This window comes from Musca autumnalis, unplaced genomic scaffold (genome assembly GCF_047663935.1).
Source record: "Musca autumnalis isolate F117 unplaced genomic scaffold, ASM4766393v1 scaffold_3, whole genome shotgun sequence".
Taxonomy (NCBI): Eukaryota; Metazoa; Arthropoda; class Insecta; order Diptera; family Muscidae; genus Musca; species Musca autumnalis.
This window is the reverse complement of record NW_027411866.1, coordinates 203,620,397-203,648,261: the sequence shown is the minus strand read 5'-3', so window position 1 is coordinate 203,648,261 and position 27,865 is coordinate 203,620,397. Positions and strand designations below refer to the sequence as shown.

The following is a 27,865-nucleotide window of genomic DNA, read 5'->3' as shown; positions in this document are numbered from 1 at the left end:
TTCAAGTTCAAAGATGGATTATATCGGTCCACTCCTTCCGGTACCTCCCCCACAGAAGTTCGAAAATGTTCGGAAAATTTGTGCTTACGATAACTCTTGAAGGGAGTAACCGATTTGGTCCACACTTTGCACATTATGAAATTTCTACCAGACTTAGATGAGGTTCCAATATGGACTCAATCGGTAAACTCCTTCGAGTACCTCCCACACAAAATTTCGGAAAAGTTCAGTTTAGGACCTGCTCTCGAATCGCCTTGGTTTTTGTTGTACCATCTTGTATTCACTGTCCCCTATACGAAGGTACAAGTTTCCTCAGGGGCAAGTCCATACTTCCTGAAAAAATAGACTGAAAGTTGAAAAACAAACCCTATGACACCATGTTATGGGTGGAAGCGCAAGATAATTCTCGAAGGGAAATGCCGATTCCGGCCAAAATTTGGCCTTCGTAATATTGTTTCCAATTTTAGTTTAAGTTCGTAGATAAGCCATATCGGTCCACTCCTTCAGGTACCTACCCCACAAAAGTTCAAAAATATTCGGAAAAATTGTGGGCCCGATAATTCTTGATGGGAGTGACCGATTTGGTCCATACTTTACACATTCTCATAATATCTACCAGATATAGAGCAGGTTCGAATATGGAATATATTTGTCCACTCCATCCCGTACCTCCCACACAAAATTTTGGATAAATTTACTTTAAGACCTGCTATTGAATCACTTTGATTTTTGTTGAAGCAACTTACATTCGCTGCCTCAATTACAAGGGAAAATTGTTTCTGGGGCAAGTCCATACTTCTTGAGAAAACAGACCGAAGGGTGTAAAAACCCCCTATGGCACCCCAATGGTCTATGTCGGTCCATTCCTTTAAGTACCTTTTCCGTAATATTTGTTAACTTAATCCTAATCAACATTTTTGTCGGTTCATACGATACCAAAATTTTGAAACCCCCTAAATACACGCAGAGAAAAAATATTTTTCGCTTTTGTTGGAACAAAAATATATGTTTTGGTTCCAAAAATGTATTAGTTTTGTTCAAACATTGTAATCCAAATCCAAAAATACCATCTTTTGTTCTAAACATAGAAAACAAAAACAACTTTCGAATTTCCGCAATATTGTTAAAATCGTTAACGATACCGATTGTAGGAACTATCATAATCTAATTTTGTTTACAAAAAGTATTGTCAATACAGAAAACCAGCCCAGAAATTTTTGATTTGAGTGCATATACTTCTCATATACACTTTTCGCATAACTTGGATATAAATGTCGCGTATAATATTGCAATCATTGATGAACACAATACATGGTTTGCTGCATTGGCTGACAACAAAGACAAACAAAAAGCCACAAGAACCCACCACAACATAAGGAATAATTAAACACCATAACAAACATGAAAAGGAAAGAAGAATGAAACAAAACAGAAACAAATAAAAACAAGAGTCTCACAAGTACATACACACAAAAACAAAGGTAAAGGCAGCATGTCATACAAACACACCACAACTCACCAAAATTGTTTTTTCAACACGGCATCGAATAGCGAGAGAAGAGAAACAAATTTTCGAAGAAAAGAGAGAAATATTGTTCAGTTGACACAAACTATTTTTGGATTTACAATACTACATGAGGAATCCAACAATATGTTAACAATACATATTTTGCTCTTGGAATATTGTTGGATCAAACATATTTTTTTCTCTGCGTGTACATAAGTTTTTTTTGTGAAAAAAGTGTTTCAATTTGCACAGGCTGAGGGTATATCTCTGTCGGCTCAGCTGACTGATACTTTCCTACTTGTTTTAGAATGATTCCAATAAACATTTGTACATTAAATATTTGAGTTGTTTTGCCACTGGGTCGTATACAAAGCGACATCATAAATATCACGTATACGCACTGGGGATATTTCTCAACTAAATTTAATAGAACTTATACGTTCCAGTGCACCAGGGAGGCATCAATAACATTGATTCTCTCTTCAAAAACGTTTACACTTTGCAAAATACTCTTTTTTTTATTTATTTTTTTTTTTGCACATTGAAAAGAATCTTAGACCCCATAGGATTTTTCTTGGACTTAGTCTTAAATCTTGTTTATTATACAACAGGATATCCTATTATTTTTCCTAATCATATTCAACTTCTTTTTACGAATTAAAAAAAAAAAACTTAAAAATAAAACATTTGTTGATTCTTCCTATCCCATCTTAACCTTCTAATATAAATTTGACTCGATTTCTATTGTCATTGCCAAGTAACAGCGGCTAGAGACAAGAGCAAGGAACACAAGAAACGAAAAAAATAAATAAAGTGAATGACGCATTACTAAGATTCTATCTTGCAGTATAAATATATAATGTCAAATGGCATCAATGTTGACAACAATTTAAAGAAAACACAGAAAAAATAAAATATTCCACAATGTTGAAGGATGTTGTCTGGGGAAATAAGGATGCAACCACAAAGTACCCAACCCAACCAACGACCCAAAGAACGCAAACAACCCAACCCATTTGAGATATTTATGTATGTATGAAATAAACTACACGAGTTGATATAATGCAAATTTTATTGGTTTGTTGGGTCGAATAGACAGACATCCATTGCTTGGATAGACTTATCAACTAACAGACGGATAGACAATGTGACCCAGGAACAGGGGCACGCAGACATGTGCAACATAGTGTCGGCGGCATTGAGGACTATTATGACTCAAGTGTTGCATTGAAGGAATAACAAGAAACAACTACAAAGATCCTATGATAAGAAAATCTGTCTCCCATTGAGTTTATTTCAGTTTGTCTATGAGTGTGTGCGACGTTTGAAAGGAAGCAAAGAAGAATGAGAAAAGTTGTTAAAATAAAATATGCAACAATTCACTTAACACATAATAAACTTAATGTTTACTTTAAGAGGCGACACTTTTAAAAAAATGTTTTAAAGATGATAACGATTCTTTAAGTAATTAAAATATTTATGAAATTTTAATAATGAGAGCAGTCAAGAATAGGGCAAACAGTAACAAACTTATGGTTGAACAACCATTTCAATATGTTACTAATCGTTTTAAATCTTTAACATTTGGCTTTAAAATGGCAAATATAATTTTTTTGCACAATAAATTTGCCACTGCGGCGTATACGTAGTGACCTCATAAATATCACGTTTACGCACTACAGATATTTGTTTTATAAATTTAATATCACTTATATGTCCCAGTGCACCAAACAGACATCAATAAGATTTATTTTCTCTTTGTCGACATTAACGCGTTGGAAAAAGAAAACTTTTTTCAAGAATTTTGTTCTTCCCTTGATGCTGAACAACTTATTCAGAAAAAGAAAGTAATTTCAAAGAAATATAAATAAAATATCTTTGAAATACACCCAAAATCAAAATGATTCAAATGGGCGAATATTTTGAGGAATTTGTATATATCCGTTTCCGTTAGAATTTCCCCTATATTTATACCCTACACCACCTTGTGGTAAGGGGTATTATGTCTTTGTGCATTAGTTTGTAACATGCAAAAGGAAACGAGATATACTCATAGTTCCTTTTAGGGATATAGATAGAATCACTTTCTGAGTCGATTTACGCATGTCCGTCTGTCTGTCCGTCTGCCCATGTATTTTTGTAAACAATGTACAGGTCGCATTTATTGTCCGATTCGCATGAAAACTGGGGAACATAGTTTTTTTTGGCCACAAACGCTATTTATTTTGATAAAAATCGGTTCTAGAAAAAGCGGCCTACTATGAAAAAACAATAGAAAAGAAAAACAAATCCCTCTAAAGTTGACGACCCCTGCAAACGTTTTAAGGACCATGATCTGCGAATCTGCACTTGGAATGTTCGCACTCTTTATAGAGAAGCTGCAGTTTACGCATTGGCAGATGTACTGGAAAAGTACAAGGCCGACATTACTGCCATACAGGAAATACGATGGAACGGGAAAGGCGTCACAACAACACCTAAAGGTGACGCACTGTATTATAGCTGCCATGACATAAAGCATGAGTTTGGTTGCGGTTTTGTAGTTGGACGGAGGTTAAAACATCTGGTCTCCAGGTTCACACCAGTGAATGAAAGACTTGCTACAATTCGGATAAACGTAAAATTTTTCAACATCAGCTTTAGGTGCGCTCCTGCTCCCACTGAAGACAAGGACAAACTGACCAAAGATATATTTTATGAGCGCTTAGAAGAAACATATGACCGTTGTCCTGCCCATGACATTAAAATTATTCTAGGCGATTTTAATGCCAAAATTGCAAAGGAAAATATCTTTGGCCCAACAATCGGAAAATTCAGTCTCCACAGTGAAACATCTGACAATGGTATGAGGCTGATAGACTTCGCAGCGGCAAAAAAACATGGTAGTTAGCAGCACCAGATTTCAACATGTCGACATCCATAAGGGCACCTGACATAAGGGCACCGATCAGAAAACAAGAAATCAAATTGATCACGTTGTGATAGATGGAAGACATTCATCGAGCGTGATGGATGGGGTTCGTTCCGTGGAACAAACGTAGACTCTGACCACTACCTTGTTGCAGCAAAGGTACACACCCGGTTAAACGTAGCAAACAAAGTACGAACAGACCCAACACGAAAGTTAGACATCGGTAAGCTGCCATCACAACAGATAGACACAGCATATTCCACTCAACTAGCCCAATTGCTTAATCAAATCACTCCTCATCCCGATAACATATCAGCGCAATGGCAAAGTATTGCCCACTCCATGCAAACAGCCGCAAAATCCATACTTGGATACCAGAGACCTCCACCAAGGAATCCATGGTATGATCAGGAGTGTCGTGCTGCTACCGAAGAGAAAAATGCGGCATATAGGGCTACTTTACAATCCGTAGCAACGCGTAGCGCACGAGAGAGATATCGGGAGAAAAGGAGAGAGGAGAAACGTCTTTTCCGCAGGAAAAAGAGAGATGGAAAAGCGGGAGTGTGAACAAATCGAGATGTACAGAAACCAGAATGAAGTGCGAAAATTCTACCAAAGAGTGAAACATCAAACTGATGGCTTTGGAACTAGCACATCCTCCTGTAGAGACCAGCAAGGTAATCTGGTAACTGATACAGATAGAGTGCTAAGGATATGGAAAGAGCATTTTTCTGTTGGTATCCAATAGTAGCGAAGTCGACGAAGATACCACAGATCCAATCCCAGAAGATGGTATTGAATGTATACCACCCGGCCAATATGAGGTAAAGAAAGACAGCAATAAACCGGCTGAAGAATAATAAGGCAGCAAGAGCTGATGGCCTACCAGCCGAGCTGTTTAAAACCGGAGGCGACACGCAGATAAGGTGTATGCATCAGCTAGTTAGCTCCATCTGGCAGGATGAATGCGTACCCGACGATTGGAACCTGAGTATTCTGTGGCCAGTCCATAAGAAGGGAAATAAGACTGTATGATCTAACTATAAGGGCATAAGTCTACTCCCTATTGCCTACAAGATCGTGTCAGGGATATTGTGCGAACAGCTAAAGCCTATGGTCAACGAGATAATTGGACCATGCCAATGCGGCTTTAGACCTGAGAAGTCCACCATTGACCAGATATTTACCCTGAGGCAAATCCTGGAGAAGACCCAAGAGATGCAGATTGACACATATCACCAGCCTTCGACAGCCCGCTGGGTTCAAAGGTATTCCAAGCCATGTCTGAATTTGGTATCCCCGCAAAGCACATTCGGCTTTGTAAAATGACTCTAACTGACGCAAGATCTTCACTTAAAATAGGAAAGAACCTCTCCCAACAGTTCGGCACCAAAAGAGGTTTCAGGCAAGGAGACAGCCTTTCGTGTGACCTTTTCAACATCCTGCTAGAAAAGGTTATACGAGGGGCAAACGTCAGAAGAAGTGGCACAATCTACACCAATAGCCACATGTTACTTGCTTATGCAGAGGATATAGACATCATGGGACGATCAGTAAAAGAAGTAACTGATACATTTATGAATGTCGAAGGAGAATCTGCTAAAGTGGGTCTGGCGGTAAACGGTGAGAAGACAAAGTTAATGGTGTCGACGCCCAATGCGTCTATTGAGCTCGGACCAACTGTGGAAGTTGGTTCCTATAATTTTGAGGTAGTAAAAGACTTCGTCTACCTCGTCACCTCCGTAAACACAACAAACGACATCAGTTGTGAAATAAAGAGAAGAATTGTATTGGCCAACAGATGCTACTTTGGCTTAAGTAAGCAGTTTAAAAACAAAGCCACATCTCGTCAAACAAAAATAACGCTCTACAAAACACTGATACTACCCGTGCTGATGTATGGCTCCGAAGCCTGGGTACTTGCGCAAGCAGACATGACAGTGCTTGGTGTATTTGAGAGAAAAATTCTTCGACAGATCTACGGACCCATCTGCGTTGACGGTGAATATCGACGTCGCATGAACCACGAGCTGTATCTGCTATACAACGACATTAATATAGTTAAACGTATCGAGATGCAGCGATTGCGTTGGCTTGGCCATATCATAAGAATGAGCGAAGATGAACCCGCTAAAAAGGCGTATAAATACGGACCACTTGGCGGTGCACGCAGAATTGTCAGGCCAAGGAATAGATGGCGCAAACAAGTGGATGAAGAGATGAAAAGGCGCGGTATTCCAGAGTGCGAAGCAACAAATAGAGAGAAATGGAGATATTTTCTTAGTTCGGTCTATGGAACGAATGTTCTGTAATGGGCCTGCTAAGTAAGTAAGTATTGGAGATAAACATTAAAAAAACAGGCGTGGTTGGGACTTTAGGGCCCAAAAAAGTACTACATTGTAGATTAATCCGGAAATTTTTAAACCGAAAAATGCATAATTTTTGCAAATATATCGCATAGGGGAGATACCCCGCCCCCACTGGGATTCAATAAAATATGTAGCCTGTTTTCGGCGGTCATCCCTGTACATTCCCTGACAATTTTAGGAAAATCGGTTTAGTAATTTTTGCAGAAAAACTTTAAATTGAAAATTTAAATTGAAATGAAAATTGAAAAATGTGGGTGCGGTAAAATTTTCCTTCCATAAAAACCTAAGTTGGGTTATGACGGCATTTGATTTTTATTCATAAAGATATGGTGCTTTTATACCCTACACCACTATGTGGTGTAGTTTTGGCCAAAAAGTTTGTAATGCATCGAAATAATGGCCGTCGACCCATACTTATATACACCAAAATGAATTTCTCGAAAAGCTGAGTCGTCCATCGAAACCTTGTAATCACGCTACAGGCCGCAATTTTGATCTTATCATCACCAAATTTTGGCTGTTGATGGGGAGTCCCGGTGGGGAAGAAGCCTATTGATTTTGGTGTTCGGATAATATTTAGGGGTCGGAATGGACAAAAAACTTATTTGGAGGAAAAGTCAACGTTTTTTTCCAAAGCGAGTATTTCAGCTTCTGTGAGGGGTATACCAAAAGCACTGAAAACACAATGAAAGTAGATAATATCACCTTTCTAAAGTAGGTTGTCGCCAGTGGTCTAACAACGAAGATATCAAAATAGTCGCAAATAAAACCCAACTTTTCATTTTTGCGATTTTAGTTATAATGATGAATATCACAGCTTTGGTTGAGCATCATCCAAAAGCAAAGCATGGCTTTGAAAGTAGAATTTCCCACTTTTACAATGATGCAAATTAGGTTGGCGTAGGAAGCCAAAAAGGAAATATCGCAATAGTCGGTACTTCATCCCATTTTTCAATTTTTTTTAAATCACACTCCAGGTCGCAATTTTGATCGGAACGTCAGGAAAGGTTGGTGGTTAATGGGGGTCTATAGAGGAAGAAACCTATTGTGTTTGGTGATGGTCGGATAATTTTCATGGGTCGGAAGGGGAAAAAACTTACTTGGAGAACATTCAACGTTTTATTAATCTGCCAATATATCCGTTTCTAGTAGGAGAACACAAAAAGGAAAGCACGTCAATGATAGAAGATTAGATTTCCTTTACATTCTTACAAAGTAGGTTGGCGTAGGTGGTCATGCAACGGAGATAAGGCAAAAGTCGGTAATGCATCCCATTTTTTGTAATCACGCTGCACGTCGCAATTTTGATAGAATCGTCGTTTTGAAATGTTGGTGGTTAATAGGGCTCCTCCATAGAGGAAAAAGCATATTGAGTTTGGTGATGGTTGGATAATATTCAAGAGTCGGAATGAGCAAAAACACTTATTGTACCCTCAGCATTTATGCTAACGAGGGTACATACACTTTCATACGGGCAAATAATGGTTTTCGACCCCAAGTATGTTTGGACGAAATGTGTTTCAGACAATTTGGAGTTGATTTACCAATGTCCGTCGGTCCAAAATTTGGCTTTCGTAATATTTTGTCCAAACTTAGTTTAAGTTCGATGATGGGTTATATCGGTTCACTTCTTCGGGTACCTCCCCCACAAAAGTTCGGAAATGTTCGGAAAATTTGGGCCCATGATAACTCTTGAAGAAAGTAACCGATTTGGTCCATACTTTGCACATTGTGAAATTTCTACCAGACTTAGATAAGGTTGCAATATGGACTCAATCGGTCCACAACTTCGGGTACCTCCCATATAAAATTTGAGAAATGTTCAGTTTAGGACCTGCTCTCGAATCACTTTGATTTTTGTTGTGCAACTTGTATTCACTGCCCCCCCATGCGACGGTACAAGTTTCATCAGGGGCAAGTCCATACTTCCTAAGAAAATTACCTGAAAGATGCAAAAAAAAACCGCAAGATGGTCTCGAACGGATCTGCCGATTCGGTGCAAAATTTAGCTTCGTAATATTTTGCCTAAACTTATTTTAAGTTCGAAAATGGGTTACATCGGTCCACTTCTTCAGGTACCTCCCCCACAAAAGTTCAAAAATGTTGGGAAAAAATGTGCGCATGATAACTCCTGAAGGGAGCGACCGATTTGTTCCATACTTTACACATCCTACCATATCGACCAGATATAGATCAGCTTTGAATAGGGACTATATTTATCCACTAATTCGGGTACCTCCCACACAAAATTTCGGATAAGTTCATTTTAAGAGCTTCTCTCGAATCATTTTGATTTTTGTTGAACCAACTTCCATTCGCTGCATCCTTTACGACGGTAGAAGTTTTTTCAGGGCAAATCCATAGTTCTTGAGAAAACAGCCCAAAAGGTGTTAAAACCCCCTAGCCATATATAGTGGCTTGAGATAACTCTCGAACTGATCAACCTATTTGGTCCAAACTTGGGATCTCCTAATATTTAGTCCAAATTTTGTTTAACTTCTAAGTTCAAAGGCAAGTTGAAATGTCCAAAAAGGGCCACAAAATTTTGAAAAACCCATAAATACATTCGATCTGTCCTTAGATAAAAGTTTCAATTCACATAGGCTAAGGGTATATCTCTTTCGGCAAAGCCGACTGATACTTTTTTACTTGTTCAAATTAAAATTCAGAAAGCAGATTTTGTTATGTTCTTTCAGATGAAGAAAATCTTTTTCAAATATTTTGAAGATTTCCTTCCCAAAAATTGTATGAGCGAAGAAAAAAAACGCCAAAACCGACAAAAGCTTTCAGTTTAAATAATATAGATATGAATGTTACTTCATATTTATGTTCCGTAGTTGAGTACCAATGACCTTTCTAAAGAATATGTTAGGAAAAACCTCTAAATTAGCCTATATGGGCCAAATATAGGAAAAAGTTAAACATTTGTGCAAATTTTATTAATTTTAGTGGTATAGGAATTTACCCTCGGAGTCGGAGTCGTGAAAAAAAATGGTCTGGAGTCAGAGTCGGGCCAAAAATACTTCGACTCCGAAACCCTGTAGAAAAGCTAGATAGATGAAAACTTTAGCATCTCCCTAAAAGAAATGTTTACAAGTAAACAGCTTATGCACAGGTGTAGTGGCGTAGGGTATCACATTGTCGGCCTCGTCCCGACTATGGTTTCCCTTGTTTTATATTTTAAATATATTTTGTATTATATAAATATTTTAAAATATAAAAAATAAAATATCAAATATAATCTATAAAATAAAATATATGAAATATAAATTTTTTTTAAAAAATAATATTTTTATTTTATATTTCAAATTTTATATTTTATTTTTCATATATTTTATTTTTTATATTTTATATGTTTGTATATGTTGTTTTATTATTTAGGTATACATATTTATCTATATATATAAAATTCTCCTGTCACGGTGTTCGGCTTTGAACTCCTCCGAAACGGCTGGACCAAATATGTTGAAATTTTGTATGTGGAGTTTGTAGGTCTGAGAATAGGTTTTTAACTACTTTTTATAGTGGTGGTGACCAGGGTACCTCCCCCACAAAATTTTTTAAGAAAACGTGAAATGAAAGTTATTTTTGAACGTTTTCTTTAAAAAAAATGCTTACAACAATATGGTATTTACTGTCTTGATCTTGAATGGTCATCTCGGAAATGGAATATCGCGGTCAACCCAATTTTTCAAAAATGTATAATTATAGATTATATCCTTAATTTTAGTAAGCGTGACTACAAAAACGCTATAAACCCGGGCTCCAATACGTGGGAAAGCGCAATCAATCCCACATTTTAAATACAGTACAATACCGATAATGTGCATTGGTCACTTCTAGCGGGATCAATATTACACTGATAAATTGTAAATAGATTACTACGGCTTACACGGAAATCCAAAACGACGGGCCAGGAACGCGGAACTGGGTCAACTAGTATATTTATAAAATTTGTTGAGTCATTACAAGTATATAATACTAAAAACCTTTCGACCTTGTTCCAATAAAAGGAGATTCCTTTCGCAACAAAAAAAAAAACACTAATAACCTTTATCCAACATAATTTTCCCTTAGCGTAAGTAACATTAGTTAAGTTCATATAAATCCATATTACATACCTCCACAAAATACGCATACCTGCATATACACATACAAACACTTATACAAATCTTCAAATAAAACATTAAAATCAACATCAAAAACTTACCTTTATAAATAAAATAAATCCAAAAGAGAAAATGTAGCAGGAACAGAAAATGTTGAATGCTGAAAATTTAATATCCACTCCAGACGATAAGATTAGCAGCAGCGGCGGCAGCAAAAGTTGTTTCACCTTTGTGTGTGAGATATTTTGGTAACGGTAAAAGTGATTCTTTCAATTCTTCCAATATTAAAACTAAATTTGTATTCCGTTCGGTGTTTTGTGATTGATGTTAAATTTTTGAAGATGAATTGGGAAGAAGAAAATGAAGAAGAATTGCTGTTTGCAACAAAATTTGGGGGCCAATGTAGACGATGAATAAGAAGTGAACCGAGCCTTTGTTTGTGAATTTGTGGTCGTGTAACTGTAAAGGAAAAAAACGAAAAGAATTGAAAGGTTAAATTAACTATTTATGTATGGTTGCTTCCGGAGAAAATTGAATTTCTTCTTTGTGTGTATTGATATTGCTGTACATTAGGGATATAACTTTTTGCACTTTTTTGCAAATATCAAAAATACCACCACATAGCCGCGTAGAGCATGAAAAACTATTATGAAAAAAGGTGTAATTTTTTCTCTATCGCGAAAAAAGTTTCCGCACCAAATGCATTGAAGTTCAGTAATGCATTTTTTAATTTTAGCTGTTATGACAACATATTTGCTTTTAATTAAATTTTTTATTTTTTTGTAATCTAATTTAAAATCATTACCAAAGCGTTCTGGACCAATTTGTTCTCAAATCGCGCCATTTCGGAGCATTTTATGAATTTTTGACACTATTGCAGTTTTTGCTTTTTCTTTATAAACTCGTGAATTTTATGTTTATATTTATTGTACCTATTGGACAAGAGAATATGGTGTCATTTGCAACAAATTCGCGAAAGTTACAGACAGTTTTTAATGACTTTGCCTGTGAGAATTTTATTTTTTCTATGAATATTTATTCAAACAAAGCAAATTTAAAATTATAAGTAGAAAAAATATCAAAAGGGTTTTAGTAATTACAGTCGGCGCGGAAACTTTTTTCACCGAATCGATCTTAGAAACGCGTTTTCATTATTAGGACAAAATTACCCACGTGGTACTGGTGTTGTATTTTTGTAAAAAACATATACGATTCTCACAGGCAAAGTCAACAAAAACAGCCTGTAACTTTCGCGACTTCGTTGCAAATGACCCCATATTCTTTTGTCCGGTAGGTACAAAAAATATAAACATAAAATTCACGAGTTTATGAAGAAAAAGCAAAAACTGCAATAGTGTCAAAAATTCATAAAATGCTCCGAAATGGCGCGATTTGAGAACAAATTGGTCCAGGACGCTTTGATAATGATTTTAAATTAGATTACAAAAAAATAAAAATTTTAATGAAAAGCAAATATGTTGTTATCACAGATAAAATTAAAAAATGCATTACTGAACTTCAATGCATTTGGTGCGGAAACTTTTTTCGCGATAGAGAAAAATTGACGCCGTATTTCATAATAGTTTTCCATGCTCTACACGGCTATGTGGTGGTATTTTTTTGGTTATAGCCCTACTGTACATATATTGGGGCATTATGCCTATTTGCTAAAATATTACTCTTGGGTAAAGCTTAAACAAAACTAAGGAAGTTTAAATAGTTTGATTTATTAGCTAAAAAGCTTTTTGTTTGCTATTGCACAAGGTAGTTTGGGGTGAACTTTGAGCAACTGATATTTTCTTAAGGCAAAAAGAACAGTGATTCAGAAAAAAATGTTTTTTTTTTTCAATTCAGTAAAGTTTGTGATGGACTTTAACATGTAAATTGATTGTAGAACAGCCCTTAATCTGCACTTAAGCAGAAACTTTGAAGAAGTTGTCAGATATAGTATGTCTCGGAACTTGCTTCAGGTTTGTGAGATATATTACGTTGTGTACAGGTTTGGCCAATGTCAGTGGCCATAAGCAATTTCAGTTGGTCAGCGTAGAATTTTTTAAAACAAGAATCATGGGCTTAAATTTTGTGTACGAGGTACCCGATGGAATGGACCGATAAGGTCATATTCGAATCTGATCTATGTCTAGAAAAAAATTTTACGAGGAACAAATGTCGGACCAAATCGGTTGTTTCGTTCGACAGTTATCGTGTGCGCCATTTTAGCGAAAATTTTTAAATTTCTGAAATTTATCGATATTTATATAAAATATTACGAGGTGGAAAGTTTGGATCAAACCGATTGACACGTTTGAGAGTTGTTGTGCGCATTAGCCAAACGCCAAACTGTCGTAAACGGATGAAAGTCTATGACAAGTAAAAAAGTATAAGTCGGCTTTACTGACAGAGATATACCCTTAGCCTGTGTGGATTTAATATTTTTCAAAATTTTGGACGGGGATATCGATAGATAGGGCTTTTTGTCACACTAGCCCACCAAAAACATAATATCGCTGTAAACAGGGCTACTAGGAAAACCTTCGGTAATATGTCCAAAGGATCCTCGAACCACAAAAAAATGCTCCATTGGACAGATAGGGCCAAAATTTGAAAACAAACTAAGTTTTAGAGATCCAAAGTTTGGACCAAATCGGTTGCTACGTCAATGAGAAATCGCGCGTACCATTTTAGCGAATATTTTCGAACTGTTGTGGGGGAGGTACCAGTAGGAGTGGACCTATAAGCAGCACCTTCGAATTTCATTTAATATTCGAAGAAATATTACAATATCCAAAGTGTGGACGAACGCAGTATTCGGTTCGAGCTCTCCAGCCACTACATATCGCTCAATTACTCAAAGAGTGTCATAACTGAAAAAAATGCGTTTTCTGAGTTAGCAATTTCTATTTTTTCTACGACTTCTACTTTATCTTGTGCCAAATTTTCATGCTGATATCTCTAAAACTCTACGATTTATAGCTCATTTACTACGAGTTTCGCATAATTCAACACAAAAGTTTTTTGGTGCTTCATACTAAAACACGTCAAATCATGCTTGATCATGCACATAAATTAAGCACTGATATCTGGCTATCTGTTTGCAAAATATGGTACAAGTAGTTATTTTAGTTTTAGAGTAATAATCTTTTTTCAGTTGGTAAGTCAAATTTCAATCGCCAACTTAAAAGGAGTTTTTGTCGAAACTTGATTTTTCGAGATGTGTCAGTCTTTGAGTAAATGAGCGATATGGTGCCATAGGAGTTTTTTGCAACTTTCGGGCTGTTTTATCAAGAAGTGTGGTCTAGTGGCAATACAAGATAGACCCATGAGTCGATTTACGCATGGCCGTCTGTCCGTCTGTCCATGTATTTTTGTAAACAAAGTACAGGTCGCACTTTTTGTCCGATTCGCATGAAAATTGGGCAAGATAGTTTTTTGGCCGAAGGACGAACGCTATTTTGGTAAAAATCGGTTCAGATTTGGATATAGCCCCCATATATATCTTCGCCCGATTTAAGGTATTTATCGCACGAAACACGCTATATATGTCCAATTTCAATAAAATTTGGAATGTTGTGCGGGATTTGGCCTAGAAATAAGTGTGCCGAATTATATCGAAATATGTTCAGATTTGGATATAGCTCTCATATATATTAGGCAGATTTGTGATATTTGATGAAATTTGGACTATGTAACGGAATTTGGTCTACAAACAAATATGAAAAATTATATCGAAATCTGTTCTGATTTAGATTTAGCTCCCATATATATTTTACATATTCCCAGTGGTGTAGGGTATTATATTTTCGGCCCGCCCGACTTTGATGCTTTCCTTGCTGTTTTAAAACTGATACAGTTCACTTCTAATCTCACTTTTTCCAAAAGAAAGTAAGTTTTGAATGCAAAACAACACGAAATATGGGAACTTTAGTAGAACTTTACTCAAAAATTAAAGTACATAGAACTAACGATATTCTTGTTGGGATCCATTGCTATGTATCTCACGACAAATGCCTCATATTCAGTTTTGTGATTTACCCCGCGAAACAACTGGAAATTCACTTAAAAGTTGCTCTTTTGTTTTACAATATTTATTTTCATTAAAAATTGCTTCTAGCTTTGCTTAAGTAATATAGTGATAAAAACAAATGGTAAGTTAATTGACCATATTTTAATCGGTGTTATATTTCTTGACAATTTTTTAATTATTTGGCGGTTATAGAGTTGTAATATCTAATTTAGTTTGGTTGCTATCCGTTCCCCAAAAATGTGCTTTTTTTAAAGTCTACTAAATTATTATACCCTCAGCCTTTAGGCTAGAAGGGTATATACACTTTGATACGACCAAAAATGTGCCTCATCGAAATAATGGTTTTAGACCCCAAGTATGTTCCGTTTCAGACAATTTTGAGTAGATCTAGCAATGTCCGTTCGTCTGTCTGTCTGTCTGTCTGTCTGTCTGTCTGTCCGTCTGTCTGTCTGGCTGGGTGGTGCGCACGATAACTCTCGAACGGATCAATCGATTCGGTTCAAATTTTGGATATCGAAATATTTTGTCCAGATTTGATTTAAGTTCGAAGATGGGCCATATAGGTCCACTCCTTCAGGTACCTCCCCCACAAATGTTCAAAAATTGTCGCAAAACTTGTGCGCACGATAACTCTCGAAGGGAGTAACTGAATTGAACCAAACTTGCATATGGTAATACTACCTCTAGGCATACATCATCGAAATATTTTGTCCAGATTTGATTTAAGTTCGAATATGGATTATATCGGTCCACTCCTTCAGGTACCTCCCACAGAAAATTTGAAATAAGTGCAGTTTAGTGACACCTCACGAATCGTTATGAAATTTTTTGTAACAGGACGTTCGTGCGGCCCCAGTTACGTCATTGTAATTTTTTTCGGGGGCAAGTCCATAGTTCCCGAGATAATGGCGCATAACCTCAAAAAACGCTTCACTATGTCGCGAGTTCAAATAAACAGTGGCCAAATATAAAAGGAGTTGGTGTTGGCAGATGAATTTTGGTATAAATACTTATAGTTCACTGACAATGTCGAGAGCAAAAAATTGGGAAAGTCGGTCCACGTTTTGGGATAGTCCCCATGCAACGGTACTTCTTAATGATTCGGTATTTTGAATATTTTAGCTAAACTTATCAACCAAATTGGTTGAATTTTGAGATGCGGGGTTTTCACTTTACAAAAAACTTTTCCGATAAAAATTGTGGACATAGGTCCACGTTTTGATATAGACCCCCCCGGTACCTCCCGATTTTCGGAATTTTGAAGATTTTACATATGTTTCACGCCCAAATACGCCGAAATTTTGCATTGAGGGTTCCCGATGGACTAAAAAACTTTTCTGATAAAAATTATGTACCTATGTCCACGTTTTGATATATCACCAATAGAACGGTATCGCGCGATTTTCGGTATTTTCAAGGTTTTAGCCACATTAAACAACCAATGTAGCTGATATTTGGTATTTAGTCTTCGCCAGGTCTTGCGAAATATTTTTACAGAGAATTGTTGGTATTGGTTCACGTTTTGATATAACCCCCGTGGAACGGTATCACCCAAGGTACCAAGGATTAACTGCACCAATCCACATTTTTGTCGGCAAGTTCAAGTGTCCAAAAAGTGCCACAAAATTCTGAAAAGACCTTAAATACATTCGATCTGTTCGGAGATGAAAGTTTCGCTTCACATTTATAAGTTTTGGAGGTTTTTTAATGTGTTGTGGTGAGTTGCAGAATAAATCGCACATTTTCTCTGAGGTAGGGTAGTGTTTTTGGGGAAATCAAAAATTAGCTGCAGATTTGAGGAAAGTCGTTTGAATATTCATATATCTATATTTTTGAAAATTTGATAGAAGAACCGGCATTCGACGTCATTGTTAGTTTCGTTTATGCCAAAATGGCTTCACCAATAATACGAAATGTTGCTTTTTATAGTTTGAAGTCTATTCTTGCTAGTTTCATTCACATTATATAAAAAAGTGGTCAAATTCAAGCAGTTTTCGCAGGGCTTCGTAAAGTACCTAAAACAAATCATAGTTACACCAGATGCTTTTAGGCGATTGCCTCATTTGTAGAACCGTGTAATAAGATAAACATATCCTCAATCGAAAAGTTCAATTTGTAAAATGTATGATATATCAATGACACTATACTAAAAAGAAAAAATCCCAAAAATATTTTTTTGGTTTTCATTTGTTAATGTTCGGGCGAAGGGCGGTTCGGGCCCAATCAAGCATCTATGATGTAAATTGTTTTATTAGAACATTTTCTATTCAACGAATAAAAATTTTCAAGTAAACTAAACTCGGTTGGCAATAATTACCTAACACCTTCAAAACATCTCATATGGGGGACCCCTCATATTGCAGCTATAGCAAAGCGAGAACCTACGTTGTTAGTATTTCACAAAGCGCTTTTCTACCTGCGAAGAAAAAAAATGCCAAAATACAATCAAAAAGGTTGTAAATGTGCTTGGAACCTTTAAAATATGTCATCTCGGCCGGTACCGCTCAATGGGGACTATACCAAAACGCGAACAGATATTGACAATATTTAGTTCATATGTTCTCCATCCACTGAAACCACAATATACCAATTTACAGGAAAATTTGTTGAGGAATGAACCGAATACGTAAAAACGGTCGCCACTGTTACATGAGCGCAACCGGAAACCGCGGGTCTTTCTGGCCCATATTTAGCACCATGCTACCCACTAATATAAGAAAGGTTTTTGCAAAATTTTGGTATCCTACGTCTTTTACATTAAAAGTTATTAGTAAAGATCCACTAATGTGCTCAGTGAAAATTGGTACAAATTGGACAACGGCGCAACTTCGAAAATAACTGGGTGTATATATCCAAGTTAGACAGTTTTTAGTCTCTTGATGTTTATCATCATCACTCTAATTCGATTCATATTACGCAGCACTTCATTGTTTGCAACTAAAGCAGTCGACGGTATTTTCAAAACTCGGCGGCAAACCCACATTTCCAAAGATTTTAATTCCTTCACATCTACTGGTTTATTGTCCCTCCTTATATACCATATAGTAAGAATGGCCGTAAACATGCCTTTACCAACCTACATTTCGTTTCAAGATTTATATAATTTCTGGACAGAACTTTGAAAAATGAGTCGCGTGCAATTTCAATACGCATTCTTATTTTTTCAAGCAATCCCATTGGTCATTTGTTGTTATTCCAATATATTTAACAGTTTGGATTCTTTCATTTTGTAATTTCTGAAAATTATACTTTGTTTTCCTTGTGTTAATATTTATTCCACATTTTTTACTGCATGTCATCAATTTCTCCATTAATACTTGCAGGCTTGAGAAGCTGTCAGCTAAGTCTCGGTCCACACTAGAGTGATTTCATTGAAAAAGATTATGAAATTATGCGTTCTTAGATCGAGTTGCATACTAAAGTAATTTTATGAAATTACTGTAGTAGGGATCTTGATCTAAGAACGACATAGTGTGGACCGGGACTAATATTGCACTTCTTACGTTCTTGGTATATCTAAAACCAATGCCTTTGTAGATTTGTTTAAGAAATATTATTGAAAATCCACGATTTAACTTTTGAAAATTACAAAGTCCTTCAAACGCTATTCATTAAAAATGCAAGTGGATGATAATTTGTCATATACATTCACAAAAATATTCTTAAATCATCAAAGATTTCTTTCAAAAAAACAATTTTGACTGTATACAAAACAAAAATAAATTATCACTCTAAGCGGTGGATCACTCGGCTCATGGGTCGATAAAGAACGCAGCAAACCGTGCGTCATCGTGTGAACTGCAGGACACATGAACATCGACATGTTGAACGCATATCGCAGTCCATGCTGTAAGGTATTTAATTAATTTTAGAGTGCTGCTTGGACTACATATGGTTGAGGGTTGTAAGACTATGCTAAATAAGTTGCTTAAATAATCGATTCCTTGTGAATTGTGTTTTGAGCACATGTTATATTACTGGAAATATTTTATATATTTTTAAAACATGTTGTTCATTCACCTCAAAAATATTATTAAAAATCGGCGATAATAGTTTCCGATATTCCTCAAACGAATATTTCAAAAATTCACCATTCCATTCTTAAAAAAAACTTGGCGATAATAGTTTCAGACATTCCTCAAACAAAAATTTTCAAAATTCACCATTCCATTCTTAAAAATCCAGTGATATTTTAAAAAAATCACAATTATATGTTAAAGACTATTGGAAAAAAAATATTTTTAAACCACAAGTTGTCAATCTATTACGTCTAATTTGTCCTTAGTGCGCGAGTACTTTCTATAATTGAACTTTTCAAAAGTATAACACTGTGTCGAACAGAAAATTTCATTAAACTTTTTTTCCAACAACAAAGGTGTGTGTGTGTAGATTGAAAACAAATTTCTATGAAACTCGAAAAAATATTGGCCATCAACTTTATAAATATTTAAACATATCGAATGGTAATAGACAACAGTTGTTCAAAATCCCCACATTAATTCAACGAAGCGTCTTTATTAAATTTTAATTATGGCGGTCATTTTCTCAATATGTTTGTAATCTTTGTAGTTTTGTGTGGTGTGTTGATATTTTAACGATTATTTAAGTTTAATTACATTTTTCTCTAACAGGATAATCAGCTAAATTTTCATATAATTTCACAAAAACATATGTTTAGCACTTTTAAGATTAGAATTTCAATTTCATTATTTGGAAAATTTTTCCCAATTTTATTTTAACTCAAAATCGATTTTATTTCAATAATTTTAACTTTTTTATTTTAATTTAACACAATTTTTTTCGAATTGATTTTATTTTAATATTATTTTTATTTATATATTTAATACTATTTTTTTCAATTTGATGCTTTTTTTTAAATAAATTTTTCGATTTTTTACATCACTTCATTTCTTTGGTATTTTTTAAAGCATATTTCGAGTTAGCGATTTGATTTTTAAATATAGATATTATTACAACAAAAACCGAACCGAAATTAAACCAAAACAAACCGAACATCATCCGTTGTGCACGAATTTTCGTTTCATACTAAGCGCCAAATGCAAAATGCACGCACCTTTTGTGTTAAAGGAAAAACAACAATCAAAACAATCCACCACAAATGTAAAGAAAAACAAAAATATCCCATTTGCTTTTTTCTACTCCCCCCTACTCGCTATGCCAACCCCCCTTTGAGAAAAATTTCCCCAAATAATGCAAAATTGTACCCAAAACAAACTTACCGCAAACAGCTGTTTATTATTTTGGCGGCATTTTCCCCATGTTGTTGTTATTGTTTGTTGCTCTCAAAGGATTTCTGAGAGAGAACATGCGCCGTAAAAGTTTGCTTCTCTCTGGTTGTCTTGCTCGCTGGTTTTTTCTTTTTATTTCAGTTGACTTTTTTTGCCGCTCGCTGGTGATTTTTTCTTTTTATTTCAGTTCACTTTTTTGGCGCCAAAATGTATTGCTGAGAGAGTGACAATGATTTTCGTCCCCACTTAATGTGAGTGCTTTTGTCGTAAACTTCAGTTTCGAGAGTGAAGTAACAATTTTGAACATGGTTTTCATTGTAATGGTGGGTGGCCGCCTATTAGAAGAGATATTATTGTTGTTACAAAATTGTTATTTTTATTTTATTTTTAAAAAAGAAAGCTAAAAATAGATATGTATATAAATGGGTTTAGTGAGGGAGACAGACATAATAATCTAATGAATGATTTTCATCAATGATGACATTTACTTTGAACTTCATAAGTAAGCTGTAAGGTACACACACAGTGGGACACAACGAATGTGAATCATTAGTTTATTAAAAATGATATTTGTTGTTTAACTAATATATGTACATAATTTAAAAAAAGGCCGATTTAACATGTCGCAATGGAATTGATATACTTAATAAAACAAGAAAAATGCGAAATTCGACTTTTGTCTTCCATTGCCTCTTTGTCAAAAAACCTCAGCCAATGCTAACGTAACTATTGGCTTATAATAAAGAAAGTATTAATAAAAATGCGAAGATCGAAAAGTTTTCTATTGCCGTTATGTCAAAAAAACTCAACCAATCCGAAGGTAAATATGAGGTGATCGTAAAGAAAGTATCCTGAAAAATACGAAGGATGACAAGTTGTCTATCGCTTTATGTCTATGAAACTCAGCTAATCCCAACGTAACAATTCGGTGGTAGTAAAGAAAGTATCCAAAAAATGCGAAGGTCAAAAAGTTTTGCCTTATGTCTATCCTAAAAAAAACAAAGGTCGAAAAGTTTTGTATTGCCTTTAAGTCAAAGAAACTCAACCAATCCCAACGAGACGACTACTCTGTGGTTTTTTAGAATGTATTCAGAAAAATGCGAAAGTTGAAAAGTTTTGCCTTACGTTTAAGAAACTCAGCCAATCCCTACGTAACTATCTGGTGGTAGTAAAGAAAGAAAGTATCCAGAAAAATGCGAAGATCGAAATGTTTTCTTTTGCTTTTATGTCAAAGAATCTAAGCCAATCCGAACGTAACTATTTTGTGGTAGTAAAGAAAGCATCCAGAAAAATGCCACGATCAAAACGTTTTCTATAGCCTTTATGTCAAAGAATCTTAGCCAATCTGAACGTAACTATTCTATTTCCTCCATGTCAAAGAAACTCAACCAAACCCAACATAACTATTTGGTGGTCGTAAAGAAGGTACCTAGAAAAATGCAAAGGTCGAAAACCATTTATTTCAAAGAAACTCAGCCAATTCCAATGTAACTATTCGGTGGTCATAAAGAAAGTACCCGAAAAATGCGAAGGTCGAATAGTTTCCCATTGCCTTTAAGTCAAAGAAGCTCAACAAATCCCAATGTAGGTAATCGGTTGTTGTAAAAGAAAATATGCAGAAAATGCGAAGCTTTCTATTGCCTTTATGTCAAAGAAACTCAACTAATTCCAACGTAACTATTCGGTGATCGTAAAGAAAGTATTCATAGAAATGCGAAGTTTGAAAAGTTTTCGATTGTCATTATGTCAAAGAAACTCAATCAATCTCAAAGTAACTATTCGGTGGTAGTAAAGAAAGTATGAAGAAAAATACGAAGGTCGAAAAGTTTTGTCTTATGTTTAAGAAACTCAGCCAATCCCAACGTTACTATTCGGTTGTAGTAGAGAAAGTAAATCCCAACGTAACTATTCGTTGGTCGTATAGAAAGTGTCGAGAAAAATGCAAAGGTTTTTTATTGCCATTATGTCAAAGAAACTCAATCAATCTCAACGTAAATATTCGGTAGTAATATCCAGAAAATGTGAAGGCCGAAACGTTTTCTATTGCCTTTTTTTTTATTGTTTGAGTGGAGTATTCCCCCATTGGCTCAACTTCATTTATTACCCTCTATTTATGTTAATAAACTCAACCAATCCCAACGTAACTATTCGGTGGAAATAAAGAAAGTATTAAAAAAAATCGATGGTCGAAAAATTGTCTATTGTCTTTATGTCAAAGAAACTCAACTAATCCCAACGTATCTATTCGGTGGTCGTAAAGAAAGTATCCAAAAAATGCTAAGATCAAAAAGTTGTATATTCCCTTTATGTCGAAGAAACTCAACCAATCCCAACGTAACTAATCGGTGGACGAATGGTCGAATTTGGAGGAACATGACTTTACTGTCATCACAGACGCAAACGGACCTAAGATGTATCCTGTGTGCCTCTTTTCGAAATAAACAATACATTCTTGCATCTCCGGATAACGGCTGTGAAGATGGCTGTTCAATGAATTAAAGGTAGAACTGTGTAGCATACTTTTTGGCATCGGAACACTTGATGTTTTTTAAGGCAATAGCAGGGATATTTTTAGGAAGCGATGACCAGCATTAATTGACCCGCCAGGTAAGACAAGTTGTCGCATTATATTTTACGTATGTAGGTGGATTTCGCATTAATGCGCATATGGCACTTGTTCGACGCCTACACTTATTTATAGAATAGCGAGCAAACCTGCTGACATACGAAATTTGCATTAATTGAAGAACCGATTGTCGTGGCAACGACAACAACGTGTGCGGTAAGATTCTATCTGCGTTTGTTTTTATTGGGGAGACTGCAGCGTGTCTGATGATCCGACAACGAAGTTGGAGATACTCTAGGAAATGTTTTGGAGCAGCATCTCACCTATGCTGACATGCGAACTATTCTTTATGTTCTACTTAAATAGCGTTTGTACTTTAGAATTAACCCTTGTAATTTGTTGTTTATTTAAAACAAGTAAAAAAGTATCAGTCGGCTTTGCCGACAGAGATATACCCTCAGCCTGTGTGGATAGAAATACTTTTTTATTACAGTGTTTTTACAGTGTTTTATTTAACTTGCCGTGGTGTGTGTTTAGTTCAAATCTGGTAACTCATTTTAACACGGTTGCAGTTGACCAATCGAACTAAAACTTTGCACACTTCTCAGATTTGGATGACAATATACTTACTTACTTTAAAATCTGGTAACTGATTTTTAGCACGGTTGCAGTTGACCAATCGAACTAACACTTTGCAAATTTTTCAGATTTAGATGACAATACATGAATATGAAACCAAAACCAATATGGGTCCATTTTTTCCTATAGCCTCCATATAACGGTACCACCCGACTTCTGGTATTTTGAGGATTTTGTCTTAATTTTTAGCCCGAATTTGCTGTAACTTGGCATTTGGAGTTCTCAATAGTCCAGGAACTTCCCCACTAAAAATTGTGGACGTAGGTCAAGGTTTAATATAGCATCCATATAACTGTACCACCCAATTTCAAGCATTTTAATCTACATTTTCTGCTCAAATGGACTGTAATTCGGCATTTGGGGATCTCAGTGGTCAAAAAATGTATTTACTAAAAAGTTAAAAATAAAAAATAATTAAAAAAAATTAAGTTTCAGTGTTTTATTTAGAAATGCACTTAAAACTAAAAAAATAATTTGTCGCTAAGCCTTAATATATACATTCTTCTTCTTCTTAAACGCTTGCCGTTTAATTTTGCCACCATTCATAATGCAAGCGTTTTATTTGAGAGATTCTATCATGAGAAAGAATGTATATATTGAGGCTAAGCGACAAATTATTTTTTTAGTTTTAAGTGCATTTCTAAATAAAACACTGAAACTTAATTTTTTTAAATTATTTTTCAAAAAAAAATTGTATGTATTTATGCACCGACAAAAGTATGGATAGGATTAAAGCTCAAAAATTTGCGGGGATATCGATAGATACGGCTTTTTTATCACACTAGCCCGCGAAAAACATAATATAGCTATATTCGAGCCTTCCAGGCACTACATATGGTGCCATAGGGGCTTTTTAAAACTTTCGGGCTCTTTTCTCAAGAAGTATGGACTTGCCCCTGAAAAAACTTTTAATGCAGTTATTGAGACAGCGAATGCAAGTTGCTTCAATAAAAATCAAAGTGATTCGAGAGCAGATCTTAAAGTGAATTTATCCAAAATTTTGTGTGAGAGGTACCCGAAGGGATGGACAAATATAGTTCATATTCGAACCTGATCTATATCTGGTAGATATTTTAGAATGTGTAAAGTATGGACCAAATCGGTCACTCCCATCAAGAGTTATCGTGTGCACAATTTTTCAGAACACTTTTGAATTTTTGTGGGGGAGGTACCTGAAGGAGTGAAACTATATGACTTATCTTCGAACTTAAACTAAGTTTGCACAAAATATTACAAAGACAAAATTGTAGACCGAATCAGCAGATTCGTTCGAGAGTTATCTTGCGCTCCAACCACTACACACGGTGTCATAGGTCTTTTTTGTACCTTTCAGGCTATTTTCTCAGGAAGTATGGTCTTGCCCCCGATGAAGTTTATACCGCTATATGGGGGGGGGCAGTGGATTCAAGTTGCTACAACAAAAATCAAAGCGATTCTTGAACAGGCCCTAAACTGAACTTTACCGAAATTTTGTGCGCACAAGTTTTGCGACAATTTTTGAACATTTGTGGGCGAGGTACCTGAAGGAGTGGACCTATATGGCCCATCTTCGAACTTAAATCAAATCTGGACAAAATATTTCGATACCCAAAACTTGAACCAAATCGATTGATCCGTTCGAGAGTTATCGTGCGCACCAGCCAGCCAGACAGGCGGACGGACATTGCTAGATCTACTCAAAATTGTCTGAAACGGAAATCGTACAAACATACTTGGGGTCTAAAACCATTATTTCGATGAGACACATTTTTGGTCGTATCAAAGTGTAAATACCCTCTTTAGCCTAAAGGCTGAGGGTATAAAAATCAAAGCGATTTGAGAGCAGCTTTAAAACTGCACTTTTCTGAAATGTTCATAGCGATCATGAATACTCACGTAGGGAGCTTCTCACGAGTGAGTTGCAGCTCACTTCTCACGTCTCGACCTATCACAAATGACAAGGGAGGAGCGAAAAAAGTGAAGAGGGGTTCACAAGTTTGAAAATTGAAAATAGTGCCGCATTTTGTGAACCCTTGAAAATATAATTTGCGTTGCCATATCGTTATTTTATTTACAAATAATTTTGCAATAACTAAATTCGTATTTTTTTTTATAAAACATTACTTTATTTTAAATTAAATTAATATTTCTAAAACGAAAAATAATTTTTATCAACAATCCACTTTAAAAATACTTGGTAATTGATAAAAAATATTAAATGTTTGATATGTGGCAACATCTGTAACAGCTGTTTTTGTTTTGTTTTGACAGATACATACATACATATGTAAAAATTGTTTATTTACGCCCGAAGAATTTCTGCAATTTGCAAAAAAGTGAACAAAAACCGTTTAAAGGTCATTAAATGGCAAAAAGAAATGAAAATGTTTAATATTGCATTTTGAATGATGTGCGAAACGACAAACGCTGAGGAATACAAAGAAAACCAAGCAAAATTTTGTGGAAGTCGTTCCATGTGATGCCAATATCTCATTGGATCTTTTGTATTAGTTCAAATGAAGTTGTGAAAAATCCCATTTTCAGCATTTGGAAGGAATTTCAAGAATTGTAAATAAATACAATACGTGAAACATCCGATCTTTTCTCCAGCAATAGGATCAATCATATGAATGCTAAGTACAATTCGTGAAATTCGGATCCTATTCAACATTTGAACCAATTTCATGGATTTTAAATACAATTTCTCAATTTTCAAGAAGGTTAACCCTGCAAAAGGCTATATAATATAAACATGCCCTTTTTATGAATTTAATCCTTCCTATTGTGGCTTGTTCGTGGAATAAGCAAGGCCAAGGTGGTTGTTAAGATACCATTCCACTGGGTTATTGAAGATGCCATCCAAAATGATTTGGATCTTTTAGGGGTTACAGTCTTGTAAAAAGAATGGGCGATGGTGTTAAAAAGGTGACATATAACTTGCACTCATGCTTGAATAGAATCTTTGGCATTGAATATTTTGCTGGGAACCTTAGCGAACAAAGAACAATACAAAGGCACTTAAGATACATATGTCACTTATCATCTTGAGTGGCCGCAAAGTTTGGAAGTACCTAAAAAAAAAAAATTTAGAAAGGTGTTGCTCCTGATATGATCCTCTTCCATTCCTGTTTTCACCATATGATTCTGAACCGCTTCCCATATCTAAAAAATTTTGGCCAACTTCAACTCCACCTCCAAATTACGCCAAACTCGATTGAGGTCTTCCTTGCTTCATTGATACACGGATGAACATGTATAGTTGCCAAAAGAATTTCTAATTGTTTTTTATTTGTTACCTTTAACGTAAAACACAAATAAATACAATTGATTATCATTGCAAAAGATTCGTTTCTTGTCGATTTTTTCTATAAAAAATGTCCATAGTTACATTTTTTTGTTCAACTCACCTTGATTTCTGTGGTGAGAGAAAATTGTCTCACATTCTCACTTTTTTGACATTTATGATAGCTACTTTCTCACGAACGTGAGTTTTGTTCTCCCTTATGATGTTTATAATAAGGGAGGAGGCGAGAGTGAGAAAACTCACGGTGAGATGATGTTCATGATTGGGCTGGTTGTGTGGGAGGTATCCGAAGGAGTAAATATATATCAGGTAGTTATGGACCAAATTGGTTACTCCCTTTGATAGTTAACATGGGTACCGTTTTAGCGAAAATTGTCGAACTTTAGTGGAGAAGGTACTCGAAAGAGTAACTCCTATGTTTGTACAAAATATTAATCCATTCGATTGTAATCGTGCGCACCAGCCAGAGCGATAGACGGACAGAAAGAGCGACTACATTACTTCGATAATGCCCATTTTGATCATATCTGTACCATAAAGTCTGAGGGTATACTGAATTGTATTATACACTCAGCCTTTAGGCTAGAAAGGGTATATACACTTTCATACGGGCAAAATGTGCCTCATCAAAATAATGGTTTTAGTAGTTTGGACGAAATGTGTTTCAAACAATTTGGAGTTGATTTAGCAATGTCCGTCCGTCTGTCTGTCAGGCTGGCTGGCTGGTGCGCACGATAACTCTCGAACGGATAAACCGATTCGGTTCAAATTTTGACTTTCGTAATATTTTGTCCAAACTTAGTTTAAGTTCGAAGATGAGCTATATCGGTCCACCCCTTCCGATACCTCCCCCACAAAAGTTCCAAAATGTTCGGAAAATTTGTGGGCACGATAACTCTTGAAGGGAGTAACCGATTTGGTCCATACTTTGCACATTGTGAAATTTCTACCAGACTTAGATGAGGTTCCAATATGGACTCAATCGGCCCACTCCTTCGGGTACCTCCCACACAAAATTTTGGATAAGTTCAGTTTAGGACCTGCTCTCGAATCGCTTTGATTTTTATTGCAGCAACTTGTATTCACTTGCACCCATACGACGGTACAAGTTTCATCACGGGCAAGTCCATACTTCCTGAGAAAATGACCGGAAAGGTGCAAAAAGTCCCTATGATACCTTGTGTAGTGGTTGGAGCGCAAGATAACTC

General features: G+C 35.7%; 1 protein-coding gene and 1 pseudogene across 2 annotated transcripts in view; one reads left to right on the top strand and one right to left on the bottom strand.

The window, feature by feature from the left end:
- Positions 1 to 20,022, bottom strand: part of LOC141398746 (uncharacterized) — a 640,964-nt gene extending 620,942 nt beyond the window's left edge. Inside the window, exons 1-2 of one of the 2 annotated variants that reach the window (XM_073976365.1) lie at positions 19,537 to 20,022; positions 10,998 to 11,355 (exon numbers count right to left, since the gene is read on the bottom strand). The gene's annotated coding sequence lies outside the window, so the exon portion shown is untranslated. Of the gene's footprint in view, positions 1 to 10,997; positions 11,356 to 18,940 lie in introns of both variants that reach the window. The other variant, XM_073976366.1, reaches the window with a different exon arrangement.
- On the top strand, positions 18,648 to 18,825 carry LOC141400211 (5.8S ribosomal RNA; annotated as a pseudogene).
- Positions 20,023 to 27,865: the final 7,843 nt, after the last annotated feature.